Genomic DNA, 18521 nt, shown 5'->3' on the forward strand with positions numbered 1-18521 from the left:
AAGAATCATCATACTTAACTAGGAGAGTCAATAACACTATCTAGATTTTGAGTTCCTATAGAAGCCAATCATTCTGAATTTCAAAAGATAAAGTGAGATGCCAAAACTGTTCAGAGGCAAAAAGCTAAAAGCCCCGCTCATCTAATTAATACTGATCTTCATAGATGTTTTTGGAATTCATTGCATATTCTCTTCTTTTTATCTTATTTGATTTACAGTTGCTTGGGGACAAGCAACAATTTAAGTTTGGTGTTGTGATGAGCGGATAATTTATACACTTTTTGGCATTGTTTTTAGTATATTTTTAGTTTGTTTTAGTTAGTTTTTATTATATTTTTATTAGTTTTTAGTTAAAATTCACTTTTCTGGAGTTTACTATGAGTTTGTGTGTTTTTCTATGATTTCAGGTATTTTCTGGGTGAAATTGAGGGACCTGAGCAAAAATCTGATTCAGAGGCTGAAAAGGACTGCAGATGCTGTTGGATTCTGACCTCCCTACACTCGAAGTGGATTTTCTGGAGTTACATAAGCCAAATTGGCACGCTCTCAATTGTGTTGGAAAGTAGACATCCTGGACTTTCCAGCAATGTGTAATAGTCCATACTTTGCTCGAGATTTGATGGTCCAAATAGGCGTTCCAAGTCAGCTCAAGAATTTTGGCATTAAACGCCGGAACTGGCACAAGAATGGGAGTTAAATGCCCAAACTGGCACAAAAGCTGGCGTTTAACTCCAAGAAAAGTCTCTACACATGAAAGCTTCAATGCTCAGCCCAAGCACACACCAAGTGGGCCCGGAAGTGGATATTTATGTCATTTACTCATTTCTGTAAACCCTAAGCTACTTGTTCTCTATAAATAAGACCTTTTGCTATTGTATTTTCATCTTGGTTCTTCTGGTTCCCTCTCTGGGGGCCGAAGCCAATGATCACCATTATCACTTATGTATTTTCAACGGTGGAGTTTCTACACACCATAGATTAAGGTGTGGAGCTCTGCTGTACCTCGAGTATTAATGCAATTACTATTATTCTTCCATTCAATTCAGCTTGTTCTTATTCAAAGATATTTGCTGCACTTCAACATGATGAATGTGATGATCCCTGACACTCATCATCATTCTCTCCTATGAACGCGTGCCTGACAACCAATCCCGTTCTACCTTAGATCGAGCGCGTGTCTCTTAGCCTCCATTCTGAAAGATCAGAGTCTTCGTGGTATAAGCTAGAATTATTGGCGGCCATTCCTAAGATCCGAAAAGTCTAAACCTTGTCTGTGGTATTCTGAGTAGGATGTGAGATAGGATGACTGTGACGAGCTTCAAACTCGCGAGTGTTGGGCGTAGTGACAGACGCAAAAGAATCACTAGATTCTATTCCAACATGATCGAGAACCGACAGATGATTTGCCGTGCTGTGACAGAGCATTTGGACCATTTTCACTGAGAGGATGGGAAGTAGCCATTGACAATGGTGACGCCCTACATACAGCTTGCCATAGAAAGGAGTAAGAATGATTGAATGAAAGCAGTAGGAAAGCAGAGACTCAGAAGGAACAAAGCATCTCCATACACTTATCTAAAATTCCCACCAATGATTTACATAAGTATCTCTATCTCTATTTTATGCTTTATTTATCTTTATATTCAAAAACCATCATAACCAGTAGAATTCGCCTGACTGAGATTTACAAGATGACCATAGCTTGCTTCATAACAACAATCTCCGTGGGATCGACCCTTACTCACGTAAGGTTTATTACTTGGACGACCCAGTGCACTTACTGGTTAGTTGTGCGAAGTTGTGACAAAGTGTGATTCACGTTTGAGAGCTCCAAGTCTTTGGCGCCATTGTTGATGATCACAATTTCGTGCACCAGAAGCGAAGATAAAGTATTACATTGCTGGAAAGCTCTGGATGTCTAATTTCTAATGTAACAAGAAGCGTATCATTTGGACCTCTGTAGCTCAAGTCATGCTAGCAGGGTCGTAGGCGTTGTTGAGGGCCACGCCCATTCCAACGCCCATTCCAGCACCTAGTCTTACTCCAGGGCTTTATTGCTGGGCTTTGGTTTTGTCAACACTCAATCCAATGCCCATTCCAAGGATAGGGCTTCATCTTTGCACTTTTGGGAAAAAATTTTCTCCCTCACATTTAGTTTCTGATGAGCGGATAATTTGTACGCTTTTTGGCATTGTTTTTAGTATGTTTTTAGTATGATCTAGTTAGTTTTTAGTATATTTTTATTAGTTTTTAGTTAAAATTCACTTTTCTGGACTTTACTATGAGTTTGTGTGTTTTTCTGTGATTTCAGGTATTTTCTGGCTGAAATTTAGGGACCTGAGCAAAGATCTGATTCAGAGACTGAAAAGGACTGCAGATGCTGTTGGATTCTGACCTCCCTGCACTCGAGTGGATTTTCTGGAGCTACAGAAGCCCAATTGGCGCGATCTCAACGGCGTTGGAAAGTAGACATCCTGGGCTTTCCAGCAATATATGATAGTCCATATTTTGCCCAAGATTTGATGGCCCAAACCGGCGTTCAAAGTCACCCTTAGAAATTCCAGCGTTAAACACCGGAACTGGCACCTAAATGGGAGTTAAACGCCCAAACTGGCATAAAAGCTGGCGTTTAACTCCAAGAAGGGTCTCTACACGAAATTGCTTCATTGCTCAGCCCAAGGACACACCAAGTGGGCCCGGAAGTGGATTTTTATGTCATTTACTCATCTCTGTACACCCTAGGTTACTAGTTTTCTATAAGTAGGACCTTTTACTATTGTATTGAGATATCTGGGTAGCTATCTTCATTTTATGCTATCTTAGATCATTGGGAGGCTGGCCATTCGGCCATGCCTAGACCTTGTTCTTATGTATTTTCAACGGTGGAGTTTCTACACACCATAGATTAAGGTGTGGAGCTCTGCTGTACCTCGAGTATTAATGCAATTACTATTGTTCTTCTATTCAATTCCGCTTGTTCTTGTTCCAAGATATTCATTCGCACTCAAGAACTTGATGAATGTGATGATTATGTGACGCTCATCATCATTCTCACTTATGAACAAGTGACTGACAACCACTCTGTTCTACAAGCAAACAAGGCTCTAATGTTTATCTCTTGGATTCCTGATACACGATGTATGGTTGGTCGCCTGACAACCGAGTGCTCGCCTGACAAACGAGCCAGCCATTCCGTGAGATCAGAGTCTTCGTGGTATAGGCAAGAACTGATGGCGGCATTCAAGAGAATCCGGAAGGTCTAACCTTGTCTGTGGTATTCTGAGTAGGATTCAATGATTGAATGACTGTGACGTGCTTCAAACTCCTGAAGGCGGGGCGTTAGTGACAGACGCAAAAGAATCACTGGATTTTATTCCGGCCTGATCGAGAACCGACAGATGGATAGCCGTGCCGTGACAGGGTGCGTTGAACATTTCCACTGAGAGGATGGGAGGTAGCCACTGACAACGGTGAAACCCTTGCATAAGCTTGCCATGGAAAGGAGTAAGAAGGATTGGATGAAGACAGTAGGAAAGCAGAGAGACGGAAGGGAAGTCATCTTCATACGCTTATCTGAAGTTCCTACCAATGAATTACATAAGTACCTCTATCCTTATCTTTATGCTTTATTCGTTTATCACTATACCCATTTGAGTCTGCCTGACTAAGATTTACAAGGTGACCATAGCTTGCTTCATACCAACAATCTCCGTGGGATCGACCCTTACTCGCGTAAGGTTTATTACTTGGACGACCCAGTGCACTTGCTGGTTAGTTGTGCAAAGTTGTGTTTATGCCATGGTATTGAGCACCAAGTTTTTGGGGCCATTACTAGGGATTATTTGAGTTGTGAAAAGTAGTGATCACAATATCGCACACCAAGTTTTTGGCGCCGTTGCCGGGGATTGTTTTGTGTATGGACAACTGACGGTTCATCTTGTTGCTTAGATTAGCTATTTTTCTTCAGAGTTCTTAAGAATGAATTCTAGTGTTTCAAGGTGATGTTTTTATCATCACCAAAGCTGATTGATCTTCATCAATTTAGCTCTTGAATGCAATGTCCTGCTGAAGCTTGGCTAGCCATGTCTAATTCCTTTAGACTAAAGCTTTAGACTAACATTGCATGATTCCTGGAATTCTCATTAAGAATTTTGATACCTTTGTTTTTCTTTTCCATATAATTTTCGAAAAATCCAAAAAAAAAAATTTATAAAATCATAAAAACCAAAAATATTTTATGTTTCTTGTTTGGGTCTAGAGTCTCATCTTAAGTTTGGTGTCAATTGCATGCATTCATTCATGTGTCTTAAGGATCCTCAAGATGTTATTGATGATTTCTTACTCTAATCTTTAAATTCTCTTGACTTGAGTGTTTATGTGTCTCATATGCATTCTCATTAGCGTCAGTAGTACGCAAACTGCTAAGTTTGGTGTCTTGCATGCATTGTTATTTAGTTGCATTTTGATTATTATTATTGAAAATCCAAAAATATTTTTTTAATTTGTGTCTTCTCAAGTCAATAATACAGAGAATTGAAGATTCAGAACATACAGCAGAGGAATTACACAGAAAAAGCTGGGCATTCAAAACGCCCAGTGAAGAAGGACAGACTGGCGTTTAAACGCCAGCCAGGATGCCTGGTTGGGCGTTTAACGCCCAAAAAGGTAGTGCATTGGGCGTTAAACGCCAGAATGTGCACCATTCTGGGCGTTTAACGCCAGGATGGCACAAGGGGGAGGATTTTGTTTTCAGATCAATTTTTTTCAAGTTTTCAAAGTTTTTCAAAATCAAATCTTTTTCAAATCATATCTTTTCAATCAAATGTTTTCAAAATCAATTTCTTTCCTTTTTCAAAGATACTTGCTAACAATTAATGATTTGATTGAACATTTCAAGTATGTTGCCTTTTCTGTTGAGAAAGGTTTAATGTTTGAATCATATCTTTTCTTGTCAGACAAGTCATTAATTTTTTTTTAAAATCAAATCTTTTTAAAATTGTTTTCAAATCATATTTTCCAAATCATATATTTTTTTAAAACCAATCATATCTTCTTAACCTCATCTTTTTCAAAATAGTTTTCAATCAAATCTTTTTGACTTCTAATTTCAAAGTCTTTTTCAAAAAAATCACTTGAATTCTTTCCCACTCTTATTTTCGAAAATTAATTAATGTTTTTCAAAATGTTTTCAATTTCTTTTACTTAATTTTCGAAAATTACCTTCCCTCCTCTCACATCCTTCTATTTATGGACTAACACTATTCCTCAATGCACAATTCGAACTCCATCTTCCTTGATAAGTTCGAATTTTCTACCTCTGTCTTCTATTTTTCTTTTCTTCTGACACCTCAAGGAATCTCTATACTGTGACATAGAGGACTCCATATTTTCTTGTTCTCTTCTCTTTCATATGAGCAGGAGCAGAGACAAAGGCATTCTTGTTGAAGCTGACCCTGAACCTGAAAGGACCTTGAAGCGAAAGCTAAGAGAAGCTAAGGCACAACTCTCTGTAGAGGACCTAACAGAAATCTTCAAAGAAGAAGACATGGCAGCCGAAAACAACAACAATGCAAACAATGCAAGGAAGGTGCTGGGTGACTTTACTGCACCTACTCCCGACTTCTATGGGAGAAGCATCTCTATCCTTGCCATTGGAGCAAACAACTTTGAGCTTAAGCCTCAATTAGTTTCTCTAATGCAACAAAATTGCAAGTTCCATGGACTTCCATTGGAAGATCCTCATCAGTTTTTAGCTGAATTCTTGCAAATCTGTGACACTGTCAAGACTAATGGGGTTGACCCTGAGGTCTACAGACTTATGCTATTCCCTTTTGCTGTAAGAGACAGAGCTAGGACATGGTTGGATTCACAACCTAAAGAAAGCCTGGACTCATGGGAAAAGCTAGTCAATGCCTTCTTGGCAAAGTTCTTTCCACCTCAAAAATTGAGTAAGCTTAGAGTGGAAGTCCAAACCTTCAGACAGAAGGATGGAGAATCCCTCTATGAAGCTTGGGAAAGATACAAACAATTGATCAGAAAATGTCCTTCTGACATGCTTTCTGAATGGAGCATCATAGGTATTTTCTATGATGGTCTCTCTGAACTATCCAAGATGTCTTTGGATAGCTCTGCTGGAGGATCTCTTCATCTGAAGAAGACGCCTGCAGAAGCTCAAGAGCTAATTGAAATGGTTGCAAATAACCAATTCATGTACACTTCTAAAAGGAATCTTGTGAACAATGGGACAAATCAGAAGAAAGGAGTTCTTGAGATTGATACTCTGAATGCCATATTGGCTCAGAATAAAATATTGAATCAACAAGTCAATTTGATTTCTCAAAGTCTGTCTGGAATGCAAAATGCACCAAGCAGTACTAAGGATGCTTCATCTGAAGAGGAAGCATATGATCCTGAGAACCCTTCAATGGAAGAGGTGAGTTACCTAGGAGAACCCTATGGAAACACCTATAATTCTTCATGGAGAAATCATCCAAATTTATCATGGAAGAATCAAGAGAGACCTCAACAAGGTTTCAATAACAATAATGGTGGAAGAAACAGGTTTAGCAATGGCAAGCCTTTTCCATCATTTTCTCAGCAACAGACAGAGAGTTCTAAGCAGAACACCTCTGACTTAGCAACCATGGTCTCTGATCGAATCAAAACCACTCAAAGTTTCATGACTGAAACAAGGTCCTCCATTAGGAATTTGGAGGCACAAGTGGGACAGCTGAGCAAGAAAGTTACTGAACTCCCTCCTAGTACTCTCCCAAGCAACACAGAAGAAAATCCAAAAGGAGAGTGCAAGGCCATCAACATGGCCGAATTTGGAGAGGAAGGAGAGGAAGTGAACGCCACTGAGGAAGACCTCAGTGGGCGTGCACTGACTTCCACTGAGTTCCCCAATGAGGAACCATGGGAATCTGAGGCTCAAAATGAGACCATAGAGATTCCATTGGACCTACTTCTGCCTTTCATGAGCTCTGATGAGTATTCTTCCTCTGAAGAGGATGAGTATGTCACTGAAGAGCAAGTTGCTAAATACCTTGGAGCAATCATGAAGCTAAATGACAAGTTATTTGGAAATGAGACTTGGGAGGAGAACCCCCTTTGCTCACCAAAGAACTGGATGACTTGTATAGGCAGAAATTACCTCAAAAGAGACAAGACCCTGGGAAATTTTCACTACCTTGTACCATAGGCACCATGACCTTCAAGAAGGCTCTGTGTGACTTAGGGTCAAGTGTAAACCTCATGCCTCTCTCTGTAATGGAGAAGCTAGGGATCTTTGAGGTACAAGCTGCAAGAATCTCACTAGAGATGGCAGACAACTCAAGAAAACAAGCCTATGGACTTGTAGAGGATGTTCTGGTAAAGGTTGAAGACCATTACATCCCTGCTGATTTCATAGTCCTAGAGACTGGGAAGTGCATGGATGAAACCATCATCCTTGGCAGACCCTTCCTAGCCACAGCAAAGGCTGTGATTGATGTTGATAGAGGCGAACTGATCATTCAAGTGAATGAAGAATCCTTTGTGTTTAAGGCTCAAGGATATCCCTCTGTCACCATGGAGAGGAAGCATGAAGAGCTTCTCTCAAATCAGAGTCAAACAGAGCCCCCACAGTCAAACTCTAAGTTTGGTGTTGGGAGGCCACAACCAAACTCTAAGTTTGGTGTTGAACCCCCACATTCAAACTCTAAGTTTGGTGTTGGGCGGATTCCACATTACTCTGATTATTTGTGAGGCTCCATGAGAGCCATCTGTCAAGCTACTGACATTAAAGAAGCGCTTGTTGGGAGGCAACCCAATGTTATATTTTATCTATTTTCTTTTGTTATTTTATGTTTTTGTAGGTTGATGATCATAAGAAGTCACAAAATCAATGAAAAAAGAAAAAACAGAATGAAAAACAGGAAGAAAAAAAGCACACCCTGGAGGAAGAACTTACTGGCGTTTAAACGCCAGTAAGGCTAGCAGGTGCCCAGTCTGGCACCATTCTGGGCGTTTAACGCCAGAAAGGGGCACCAGACTGGCGTTAAACGCCAAAAAAGGGCAAGAACCTGGCGTTAAACGCCAGAAATGGGCACCAGCCCGGCGTTTAACGCCAGAATTGGCTCAAAACGTGATTTTGCATGCCATTTGGTGCAGGGATGACTTTTCCTTGACACCTCAGGATCTGTGGGCCCCAAGGGATCCCCACCAACCCCCACCACTCTCTCTCTTCTTCACCCATTCACCAATCACCTCCATACCTCTTCCACAAAAACCCTTCACCTATCAAATCCCATCTTTCTCTTCACCACTCACATCCATCCTTCATAAAACCCCACCTACCTCACCATTCAAATTCGAACCCTACCCCTCCCCTCACCCCTATATAAACCCTTCTTCACTTCTTCATTTTCACACACCTTAAACACTACTTCTTCCCCTTTTTGGCCGAAACATAAGCCTCCTCCATCTCCTCCATTTTCTTTTTCTTCTACCCTCTTCTTTCTTTTTTTGCTCAAGGACGAGCAAACCTTTTAAGTTTGGTGTGGTAAAAGCGTTGCTTTTTCGTTTTTCCATAACCATTTATGGCATCCAAGGCCGGAGAAACCTCGAGAAAGAGAAAAGGGAAGGCAAAAGCTTTCACCTCCGAGTCATGGGAGATGGAGAGATTCATCTCAAGGGTGCATCAAGACCACTTCTATGAAGTTGTGGCCATGAAGAAGGGTCAACTTTGATCAAAGGTTGGACCAAGTCCTCACAGTCATATGTGAAGAGGGCGCCCAATGGAAGAGAGATTCAAGAGGGAAGCCGGTTCAATTGAGAAGGCATGACCTCAAACCTGTGGCTAGAGGATGGTTGGAGTTTATCCAACGCTCAATCATTTCCACTAGCAACCGGTCCGAAGTTACCATAGACCGGGCTATCATGATTCATAGCATCATGATTGGAGAAGAAATAGAAGTTCATGAGGTTATAGCTCAAGAGCTTTATAAGGTGGCGGACAAGTCCTCTACCTTGGCAAGGTTAGCCTTCCCTCATCTCATTTGTCACCTCTGTTATTTAGTTGGAGTTGACATAGAGGGAGACATCCCTATTGATGAGGACAAGCCCATCACTAAGAAAAGGATGGAGCACACAAGAGACCCCACTCATCATGAGATCCCTGAGATTCCTCAAGGGATGCACTTTCCTCCACAAAACTATTGGGAGCAACTAAACACCTCCCTAGGAGAATTGAATTCCAACATGGGACAACTAAGGGTGGAGCATCAAGAACACTCCATCGTCCTCCATGAAATTAGAGAAGATCAAAGAATCATGAGAGAGGAACAACAAAGACAAGGAAGAGACATTGAGGAGCTCAAGCACTCCATAAGATCTCCAAGAGGAAGAACAAGCCGCCATCACTAAGGTGGACCCGTTCTTTAATCTCCTTGTTCTTTATTTTCTGTTTTTCGTATTTTAGTGCTTATGTTTATCTATGTTTGTGTCTTGTGATCATTAGTGTCTTAGTGTCTATGCCAAAAAAGTTATGAATGTCCTATGAATCTATCACCTCTCTTAAATAAAAAACGTGCTCAATTGAAAAAGAAAAAGAATTGCATGAATTTTGAATTTTATAACAGTTTAATTATTTTGATGTGGTGGCAATATTTTTGTCTTCTGAATGTATGCTTAAACAGTGCATATGTCTTTTGAATTTGTGGTTCATGAATGTTGGCTCTTGAAAGAATGATGAAAAAGGAGACATGTTACTGAGGATCTGAAAAATCATTAAAAATGATTCTTGAAGCAAGAAAAAGCAGTGAATACAAAAAAAAGGAGGCGAAAAAAAAAATGAAAAAGAAAGAAAAAGAAAGAAATAAAGTTGTGATCCAAGGCAAAAAGAGTGTGCTTAAGAACCCTAGACACCTCTAATTGGGGACTCTAGCAAAGCTGAGTCACAATCTGAAAAGGTTCACCCAATTATGTGTCTGTGGCATGTATGTATCCGGTGGTAATACTGGAAGACAGAGTGCTTTGGGCCACGGCCAAGACTCATAAAGTAGCTGTGTTCAAGAATCATCATACTTAACTAGGAGAATCAATAACACTATCTGGATTCTGAGTTCCTAAAGAAGCCAATCATTCTGAGTTGCAAAGGATAGAGTGAGATGCCAAAACTGTTCAGAGGCAAAAAGCTAAAAGCCCCGCTCATCTAATTAATACTGATCTTCATAGATGTTTTTGGAATTCATTGCATATTCTCTTCTTTTTATCTTATTTGATTTTTAGTTGCTTGGGGACAAGCAACAATTTAAGTTTGGTGTTGTGATGAGCGGATAATTTGTACGCTTTTTGGCATTGTTTTTAGTATGTTTTTAGTATGATCTAGTTAGTTTTTAGTATATTTTTATTAGTTTTTAGTTAAAATTCACTTTTCTGGACTTTACTATGAGTTTGTGTGTTTTTCTGTGATTTCAGGTATTTTCTGGCTGAAATTGAGGGACCTGAGCAAAGATCTGATTCAGAGACTGAAAAGGACTGCAGATGCTGTTGGATTCTGACCTCCCTGAACTCGAAGTGGATTTTCTGGAGCTACAGAAGCCTAATTGGCGCGCTCTCAATGGCGTTGGAAAGTAGACATCCTGGGTTTTCCAGCAATATATGATAGTCCATACTTTGCCCAAGATTTGATGGCCCAAACCGGCGTTCAAAGTCACCCTCAGAAATTCCAGCGTTAAACGCCGGAACTGGCACCTAAATGGGAGTTAAACGCCCAAACTGGCATAAAAGCTGGCGTTTAACTCCAAGAAGAGTCTCTACACGAAATTGCTTCATTGCTCAGCCCAAGCACACACCAAGTGGGCCCGGAAGTGGATTTTTATGTCATTTACTCATCTCTGTACACCCTAGGTTACTAGTTTTCTATAAGTAGGACCTTTTACTATTGTATTGAGATATCTGGGTAGCTATCTTAGATCATTGGGAGGCTGGCCATTCGGCCATGCCTAGACCTTGTTCTTATGTATTTTCAACGGTGGAGTTTCTACACACCATAGATTAAGGTGTGGAGCTCTGCTGTACCTCGAGTATTAATGCAATTACTATTGTTCTTCTATTCAATTCCGCTTGTTCTTGTTCCAAGATATTCATTCACACTCAAGAACTTGATGAATGCGATGATTATGTGACGCTCATCATCATTCTCACTTATGAATAAGTGACTGACAACCACTCTGTTCTACAAGCAAACAAGGCTCTAATGTTTATCTCTTAGATTCCTGATACACGATGTATGGTTGATCGCCTGACAACCGAGTGCTCGCCTGACAAACGAGCCAGCCATTTCGTGAGATCAGAGTCTTTGTGGTATAGGCAAGAACTGATGGCGGCATTCAAGAGAATCCGGAAGGTCTAACCTTGTCTGTGGTATTCTGAGTAGGATTCAATGATTGAATGACTGTGACGTGCTTCAAACTCTTGAAGGCGGGGCGTTAGTGACAGACGCAAAAGAATCACTGGATTCTATTCCGGCCTGATCGAGAACCGACAGATGGATAGCCGTGCCGTGACAGGGTGCGTTGAACATTTCCACTGAGAGGATGGGAGGTAGCCACTGACAACGGTGAAACCCTTGCATAAGCTTGCCATGGAAAGGAGTAAGAAGGATTGGATGAAGACAGTAGGAAAGCAGAGAGACGGAAGGGAATGCATCTTCATACGCTTATCTGAAGTTCCTACCAATGAATTACATAAGTACCTCTATCCTTATCTTTATGCTTTATTCGTTTATCACTATACCCATTTGAGTCTGCCTGACTAAGATTTACAAGGTGACCATAGCTTGCTTCATACCAACAATCTCCGTGGGATCGACCCTTACTCGCGTAAGGTTTATTACTTGGACGACCCAGTGCACTTGCTGGTTAGTTGTGCAAAGTTGTGTTTATGCCATGGTATTGAGCACCATGTTTTTGGGGCCATTACTAGGGATTATTTGAGTTGTGAAAAGTAGTGATCACAATTTCGCACACCAGTTTCCACCATGTAGTGCCAAATATGGTGGGAAAGCTCTAGATTCCTACTTTTCAATGCAACTGAAATCAACTCATTTGGAGCTTTGTAGCTCAAATTATCCTTGTTGGAGTATGAAGAGGTCAAGGTTGCAAATCCTTTTAAAGCTTTCTTAGTAGTTGGCGTTGTCCATTCCAACTGCAATTCTAGTGCCCATTCCAGCGCCCAGTCTAGCTCCAGGCTTCATTGTTGGGCGTTGGTTTTGCTAACTTCAATTCCAGTGCCCAATATAGCTCCAGGGCTTCATTGCTAGCCATTGGGTTTGCGAATTCTCAATCCAGTGCCCATTCCAAATGTCAGGTCCTAATATTGTTGCTTCCTTTCATGGGTCATGGGCCAAGCTTTTAAAAGCGTGGCCTAAGGTTCCAAAGTATATCCAAGCTACAAAGCGTGTCCAAAAGCACATCTTTTCTTCTTTTGAACTTATGCTGTGCTTTTTGCTTCTTTTTTTTCCCATTTTTACACAATTCATGAAATAAAAAAGGTTAAAGCAATATATGAATTAAGCACAAAAAATACTCAATGATTGAGCATTATGAACTAATTTTTTATCTCTAAATACATAGAAAACATACATGATGCGCATGCATCAACAATATTAGATAGACTAAGACTATTCCAAATAGCCTATGCTTTGTCACAATCACAGAAACAATGCAAGGTAGTTTCAGGATGATTTTCACAGCACTGACAAGAATTACTTGTGGCCAAGTTGTGAGTGCACCGAAGCTCATTAGTGGGGACTGCATCATGCAGGGATTGCTACAACAACAACCTAATCATCTCTGGAATAAACATCTTCTATAACCAATTCCAGTTGCATTCTGATCCCGGTGGTACTTTCTTTTAGCTTGCCATAGGTATCCACTTTTTGTGGTGTAATTGGTAGAGGAAGAATGATTCCAGAAACAACCTGAAATGTCATGGCAAAGACTAAGGAGTGGAAAATTTTTTAAAAATTGTTTGACATTTTTGGAAGGAGAGAATATAGCTTGCTAAAATTCCAACTTCCATTATGTATCACATCACCAATCGAAAGATGGAGATTAGCTATATAAGCATAAAGAAAGGCATCCGCCAGAGTACCAAAAGAGGACCACAGTTCAAACCATAATGATTAGTGCAAGTTCCCACAATGCCACACAAAACCATCCTTTAAGTGATTATAAGCCTTCATCAAACTCTTGTAAACCTGAGATGCTCCATTCGTATTTTTTCAAACTTTGGAAGGAGAAAAATATTTTTTGGTTAGGAGTTTTGTCCAAACCTTGTCTTTGCTATGGAGAAGTTGCCAAACAATCATTTCGAGAAGAGCTATGTCAACACATTATGAATCACAGACTCCTAGGCCCCCAAATTTTTTAGGAGTTAAAACCTTCTCCCACTTCACAAGAGCTAAGCGCTTCTAATCTGCCTGACCCTTCCAAAAGAACTGTCTCATCATCGAATCAATTCTCTCACAAGCATAGGTTGGAAGATAAGAAACCTGAATTTGATAAATTGGTATGGAGGACAGAACAGATTTAACCAAACACAGTTTACCCGCCTTGTTGAGAAGTTGTCTTTTCCAATTAGCTAGCCTGCCATGAATCTTTTCACTTACCTCATTGATGAGCGGATAATTTATACGCTTTTTGGCATTGTTTTTAGTATATTTTTAGTATGTTTTAGTTAGTTTTTATTATGTTTTTAATTAAAAATCACATTTCTGGACTTTACTATGAGTTTGTGTGTTTTTCTGTGATTTCAGGTATTTTCTGGCTGAAATTGAGGGACCTGAGCAAAAATCTGATTTAGAGGCTGAAAAAGGACTGCAGATGCTGTTGGATTCTGACCTCCCTGCATTCGAAGTGGATTTTCTGGAGCTACAGAAGATCAATTGGCGCGCTCTTAATTGCGTTGGAAAGTAGACATCCTGGGCTTTCCAGAAATGTATAATAGTCCATACTTTGCCCGAGATTTGATGGCCCAAACCGGCGTTGCAAATCAGTTTCAGAATTCCCGGCGTTTAACGCCGGAACTGGCACAAAAGTTGGAGTTAAACGCCCAAACTGGCACAAAAGCTGGCATTTAACCCCAAGAAAAGTCTCTACACATGAAAGCTTCAATGCTCAGTCCAAGCACACACCAAGTGGACCCCGTAAGTGGATTTTTACGTCATTTACTCATTTCTGTATATCCTAGGTTACTAGTTCACTATAAATAGGATCTTTTGACATTGTATCTGGACCTCATGACACTTTACACGTTTCATATTGTATCTTCTACGGCATGAGTCTCTAAACCCCATGGTTGGGGGTGAGGAGCTCTGCTGTGTCTTGATGGATTAATGCAATTACTACTGTTTTTCATTCAATCACGCTTGCTTCTATTCTAAGATATCACTTGTTCTTAAACTTGATGAATGTGATGATCCGTGACACTCATCATCATTCTCACCTATGAACGTGTGCCTGACAACCACCTCCGTTCTACCTTAGATTAAGTAGATATCTCTTGGATTCCTTAATCAGAATCTTCGTGGTATAAGCTAGAATTGATGGCGGCGTTCAAGAGAATTTGGAAGGTCTAAACCTTGTCTGTGATATTCTGAGTAGGATTCAGGGATTGAATGACTGTGACGAGTTTCAAACTCGCGATTGTGGGGCGTTAGTGACAGACGCAAAAGAATCACTAGATTCTATTCCGACATGATCGAGAACCGACAGATGAATAGCCGTGCTGTGACAGAGCGCGTTGAACATTTTCACTGAGAGGATGGGAGGTAGCCATTGACAACGGTGAAACCCTACATACAGCTTGCCATGGAAGGAGCCTTGCGTGCTTGAAGAAGAAGACAGTAGGAAAGCAGAGATTCAGAAGATAGAGCATCTCCAAAACCTCAACCTGTTCTCCATTACTGCAAAACAAGTATTTATTTCATGTTCTTTTACTCATCACAATTAAATCTGAGAATTATTGATATCCTGACTAAGAGTTACAAGATAACCATAGCTTGCTTCAAGCCGACAATCTCCGTGGGATCGATCCTTACTCACGTAAGGTATTACTTGGACGACCCAGTGCACTTGCTGGTTAGTTGTGCGGAATTGGAAAAGTGTGATTGCAATTTCGTGCACCAAGTTTTTGGCGCCGTTGCCGGGGATTGTTCGAGTTTGGACAACTGACGGTTTATCTTGTTGCTTAGATTATGAATATTTTATTTTTGTTGGTTTAGAGTCTTTTATTTGAGTTTAGTTTCATATTTTAAATTTGGTGTCTTCTTTGTGTTTTCTTTTAAATTTTCGAAAATTTGTGTTTGATTTTCTAAAAATTTTAAGTTTGATGTCTTTTGTGCTTTTATTCACTTAAAAATTAAAAAAAAATTGTTCTTGGTGTTCATCTTGACATTCAAAGTTTTATTGTTTGTTCTCTTTATTTTGATCTAAAATTTCTAAGTTTAGTGTTTTTTGTTGTTTTTCTCTTTCCTCATTAAAATTTAAAAATAAAAAAATATCCTTTCCTTATTTTGCTCATAATTTTCAAAATTTTGCATTAAATTAGTCAAAGATTTTCAAAATCATATCTTTTTTTTTGTCAAGTCAAAAATTCTAATTTCAAAAATTGATCTTTTCAAATCTTTTTCAAAAATCAAATCTTTTTAATTTCTTCAATCATATCTTTTCAATAATTTTTTTTCAAAATAATTTTCAATCATATCTTTTTAATTGCTAATTCCAAAATCTTTTTAATTAATTAATTAATTTAGTTTTCAATTCGCTTTGATTTTATTTTTCAAAATTTTATTTTATTTTCCATTTATTTTATTTTATTATTTTTGGTCACTTTTAATTAAAATAAAAAAATAAAAATAAAATAATATCCGCATCATCTCCCTTTCTCCATCATGGACCTAAGTGGAATTGAGCAGTCCAGAAGGACTCTGGGGTCATATGCTAACCCCATTACAGCTGCATATGGGAGTAGCATCTGTATACCTCCCATTAAAGCAAGCAGCTTTGAGCTAAATCCTCAACTCATTATCATGGTGCAGCAAAATTGCCAGTATTCCGGTCTTCCACAGGAAGAACCTACTGAGTTTCTGGCACAGTTCTTACAAATTGCTGATACAGTACTTGATAAAGAGGTGGATCAGGATGTCTACAGATTATTACTGTTTCCATTTGCTGTAAAAGATCAAGCTAAGAGGTGGTTGAATAACCAACCCACAGCAAGCAAAAAAACATGGAGACAGTTATCAGACAAATTCCTGAATCAATTTTACCCTCCAAAAAGGATGACACAGCTAAGGCTGGACATCCAAGGCTTTAAACAAGAGGATAATGAATCCCTTTATAATGCCTGGGAGAGGTACAGAGGTATGCTAAGAAATGCCCCTCTAAAATGTTTTCAGAGTGGGTACAGTTAGACATCTTCTACTATGGGCTTACAGAAAAAGCTCAGATGTCTCTAGACCACTCAGCTGGTGGATCTATACATATGAGGAAGACGATTGAAGAGGCTCAAGAGCTCATAGATACTGTTGCTAGAAATCAACATCTATACTCAAGCAATGAGTCCTCTACAAAAGAAGAAGCTACGACAGTAACTACTGATCCTAATCCTCAAGAACAGATTGTTGAGCTTAATCAGCAATTAATCCTGATGACAAAACAGTTAGTAGAATTTAAAGAGATGCTCCAAGAAACCAAAATTGCTAACAAGAATATAGAATCACAGTTGAATCAGACAAAACAGCAGCTATCTAAACAGATAATAGAAGAATGTCAAGCAGTTCAACTAAGGAGTGGGAAGACATTGAATAATTTAGCTCAAAGTGGCAAAAAGCCAAGAAAGGAACAACTGACAGAGGATAACCAAACCACTACCCAAAATCCCTCTGAGGACAGTAAGAGCCCAGAGAGGAATGATTCTGGCGTTCAAACGCCAAAAAAGGGTAAGAAAGTGGCGTTAAACACCCAATGGGTAGCCAAGTCTGGCGTTCAAATGCCACAAAGGGGTCAGACACTTGCAAGTGCTGATAACAACCCCCTTAAGCAGGATTCTCCAACCACTTCTGTAGGAAATAAACCTGCAGCAACTAAGGTTGAAGAATATAAAGCCAAGATGCCTTATCCTCAGAAATTCTGCCAAGCGGAACAGGATAAATAATTTGCCCGCTTTGCAGATTATCTCAGGACTCTTGAGATAAAAATCCCATTTGCAGAGGCACTTGAGCAAATACCCTCTTATGCTAAGTTCATGAAAGAGATCTTAAGTCATAAGAAGGATTGGAGAGAAACTGAAAAAGTTTTTCTCACTGAAGAATGCAGTGCAGTCATTCTGAAAAGCTTACCAGAGAAGCTTAAAGATACATGAAGCTTTCTAATACCATGCACATTAGAAGATGCTTGTACCAAGACAGCTCTATGTGACCTTGGGACAAGTATCAACCTAATCCCTGCATCCACTATCAGAAAGTTCGGCTTGACTGAAGAGGTCTAACCAACCCGGATATGTCTTCAACTTGCTGATGGCTCCATTAAATACCCATCAGGCATAATTGAGGACATGATTGTCAAGGTTGGGCCATTCGCCTTTCCTACTGACTTTGTAGTGCTGGAAATGGAGGAGCATAAGAGTGCAACCCTCATTCTAGGAAGACCCTTCCTAGCAACTGGACAAACTCTCATTGATGTCCAGAAAGGGGAAGTAACCCTGAGAGTCAATGAGGATGAGTTCAAGTTAAATGTTGTCAAAACTATGCAGCATCCAGACACATCAAATGACTGCATGAGCGTTGATATTATTGACTCCTTGGTGGAAGAGATCAATATGACTGAGAGTCTTGAATCAGAACTAGAGGACATCTTTAAAGATGTTCAGCCTAATTTGGAGGAACCAGAGGAAATAAAAGAACCTCTGAAAATTCCTTAGGAAGAGAATAAACCTCCTAAATCCGAGCTCAAACCACTACCACCATCCCTGAAATATGCATTTCTGGGAGAAGGTGACACTTTTCCAGTGATCATAAGCTCTGCTTTAAATCCACAGGAAGAGGAAGCACTAATTCAAGTGCTAAGGACACACAAGACAGCTCTTGGGTGGTCCATAAGTGATCTTAAGGGCATTAGCCTAGCAAGATGCATGCATAAGATCCTATTGGAGGATGATGCTAAGCCAGTGGTTCAACCACAGAGGCGGCTAAATCCAACCATGAAGGAGGTGGTGCAGAAAGAGGTCACTAAGTTACTAGAGGCTGGGATTATTTATCCTATTTCAGATAGCCCCTGGGTGAGCCCTGTCCACATTGTCCCCAAGAAGAGAGGCATGACAGTGGTTCATAATGAAAAGAATGAACTAGTTCCTACAAGAACAGTTACAGGGTGGCGCATGTGTATTGACTAGAGAAGGCTCAATACAGTCACCAGAAAGGATCATTTTCCTTTACCATTCATAGATCAGATGCTAGAGAGACTAGCAGGTCATGA

General features: G+C 39.9%; 1 non-coding gene across 1 annotated transcript; it reads right to left on the bottom strand.

Annotated features, from left to right (window-relative positions):
* Window positions 1–5950: 5950 nt before the first annotated feature.
* LOC130937328 (small nucleolar RNA R71) lies at window positions 5951–6058 on the bottom strand. The gene has a single exon (XR_009068550.1). It is a non-coding gene; the product is annotated as a small nucleolar RNA R71 (small nucleolar RNA).
* Between the last annotated feature and the right edge of the window lie 12463 nt (window positions 6059–18521).

This window comes from Arachis stenosperma, chromosome 6 (genome assembly GCF_014773155.1).
Source record: "Arachis stenosperma cultivar V10309 chromosome 6, arast.V10309.gnm1.PFL2, whole genome shotgun sequence".
NCBI lineage: Eukaryota > Viridiplantae > Streptophyta > Magnoliopsida > Fabales > Fabaceae > Arachis > Arachis stenosperma.